This window comes from Gekko japonicus, unplaced genomic scaffold (assembly GCF_001447785.1).
Source record: "Gekko japonicus isolate JY-2015 unplaced genomic scaffold, Gekko_japonicus_V1.1 scaffold1282, whole genome shotgun sequence".
Classification (NCBI taxonomy): Eukaryota; Metazoa; Chordata; class Lepidosauria; order Squamata; family Gekkonidae; genus Gekko; species Gekko japonicus.
Genome location: NW_015168687.1, coordinates 19,097 through 22,067, shown reverse-complemented (window position 1 = coordinate 22,067; position 2,971 = coordinate 19,097).

Below are 2,971 nucleotides of genomic sequence, written 5' to 3'. Positions count from 1 at the left end.
GAGTGTAAACTTTCACCTCCTTCTCTTTTTGCTTCCTCTGCAAGCCTGCTGGGAGCTGGGGGTGGGGCTTGCCACCACCACCATTTGTGCCTGTTCCTGGGCTGCCGGAGCAGTGCTCCGGCTCACTCCGGCCCCAATTGACCCCTGGGCGGTACCACTTCACACTACAGAACTCTCATAATGCAATGCTCATTCCAAGCTTCCCCAAATCCCAGTACATAGAAAAACGAGATGCCACGGACCCTTCTACACAAGACATATGCCCCAGCCTATGGCATGAAATGAAACATTCAGCACACTGGTTTACTACTTCCATTTGCATTGTCAGCCTCATAGTAAGTATAAAATTCCTCATCAGAATCAGTGTTGGGGAGGGGAAGATTTTCTGCAGAAAATTTTCTCAAGTGGATTTTTCTGTGGAAAAATTTCCAATCTGCGTATGTAAATATAGTCTTTATATCTGTGACTGTCATTATTGTTGTGTGGCAAATCTATCATGTTAGATGGGCTAAACATGGGATATTAAGAATGGATCAACCCCCGGTGCTTGTACATAATCCAGACTTGTAGACTGTGTATTTGACTTATTTTGATAACACTGTTTAAAGAGTGCTAACAGCACATTCTTGTCAGATCTCAGAAGCTAAGCAGGGGTGGTACTTGGATAGAAGACCACCAAGGATGGCTCTGCAGAGAAAGGCAATGGTAAGCCACCTCTGCTTCTCATTTGTCTTGAAAACCCCTTGCTGGGGCCACCACAAATTGGTTGCAACTTGAGGGCGCTCAATGTATGCAATATTATTATTTAAATCTGAATTGGAACATTTTCCAATTCAAATTTTCACAGAAAACTCTCATCACTGATCAGAATGATGACTTTTAAAAGGATGTGAAATCGTTGACAACTGCTGTCAGTTTGGGAGACAAGGCCATCTAAACATTTACTACGCAAAATACTTTGTGCCCTTACTGAAAAAAAAATGACAAGTGTGAGGCTACGCTGGAGACGCTCAGAACTTTGAGGCAAACCTATCTGGCAAGTGAACACACTTTTTATAAAAGCTGTGATCACTTACAAGAGGAGCCTCAGCTCTCTTTGCTGTCACTCAGTCTGAACATTATGCCAAAACATTTTGCAGCCATGTCATAACTGTCATGGCGGTGCTGCCTGGCAACGACTTCTGCCCTTGCCCTCCCAACATACCTGTGAGATGGGTTAAATGGAAAGGGTCACTGGCCCAAGGTCACCCAGTGGGTTTCCCTATTATTATATCAGATCTCGGAAGCTAAGCAGGGCTGACTCTGGCAAGTATTTGGATGGGAGTCCTCCAAAGAATACCAAGGCTGGGAGGCAGATGCAGGCTATGAAGCCACTTCTCTTAATGTCCTCCATGCACCATAAGAGTCACCAGAGAATGCCATGACTTCTGGGCACACACACACATGCGCACACAAACACAGAATGCAAAAATAACACAAAAAACCCAACAACCATGGACGTGTGAGCCACAACCACCTGTGTTCCTACAGCACCCAAGTGAGGAAACCCACAGTAGCTGTCAGCAGCTGTCAGTGGTGAGGCAGCCTTAAATACAATTCATTTCTGACTATTTAATTCACATTATGCGGGTTGTTCTAGCCTGTGCTGACTGATTTATCATGTTGCATTTATTTTGTTTCCTGCTTTGGGAGCCAATGTTGGCGGGAGACAGGCGAGCTTATTAAAATGCTTTAAATTAGTAAACAGCTTGGGTGCCATCGTTCGTTTTTTCCTCCTGCTGCTGCTGCTGCTGAGCAGAGGAAGCAGATAAGGCACGGAGCCTTCTGCGAGCCCATCACAAGGCCATTACAACAGCAAGATTCAGCTACTTGGCGAAGCGTACTTTAGAAGAAACACCCTGGGAGTCTCTGACAGTTTCCAAGCGAAGGCAACTGGTGCAGCGCAGCAAAGATGGAGAGCCCTACAAACCTCTTCCTCTATCCTCTGTATTTTGGAATAATGAACCCTTCTACATGTGAGTGCGGAACCTTTTGCTATCCCTTCTGCAGCACAAAAAGAGTAGCCGTGAAGTTGTCTAGATTACTAACCTTGAAAACACAGATCGTATGTCCACTGTATTATTACTCATAATTGCTGTCTTTGCTTACAAAAGCTGCAATCTGTTTCAAACTTGGTGCTGTGCGCTCAGCCAGAATAAAGCGTTCATAACATAGTGTTACACATACCCGCACACAATGAATTATTTTGCTTGGATTTTTAAAAGTCCAACCTCGGTTAACCTTCCATCACTGCCAAAAAGCCAATCCTTAGGCTTAACACACATACATATACAATGAACGACTGGCAAGCGTATTTGCCAAGGTATGATCTCACACGCTTGAACCACCTGGATGGAAAGGTGGGGCACCCAAGATAACTTCTAAGGTCAGACAGCCTTAAATATCCTGTTGGAAAAAAAAATGTTGCCTGCATGAGAATGGGGTGGTATTGAAACAGTAACCACTGTGGGTTAAATGGAGCAGAAAGGGAGTCATATCAAAGTAGTTGTGAAACTCAGTCTCGGGAGGATCTTTACAGGCTTTGAGATTGAATTCTGTATCACACCGTAGTCACAAGTATAGTCAAATAACCGTGTTTCACCTCTGTTAAAAGTGGATTCAGAGTTCAGGTTTCCTTGTCAGCCTTCTGTGTTTAACGCTTGTGAGTGTGGAGGAGATTATGAAATGGAGTACTTCCATGCAAAAGTCTCCCAGACACACATATGCTGTAACCAGGGGTCATTTCGTAGAAAAAGAGGTGCAGGAGCTCATTAGCATAACTTATTATGAGGTCCATCGGTGGCTATTAGCCACAAGGTATAGATAGGGGCTCTGGGGCAAGTGATGCTCTGTCTTCTTGGTGCTGGGGGGGGGGTCAACAGTGGGAGGGCTCCTAGTGTCCTGGCCCCACTGGTGGACCTCCTGATGGCAC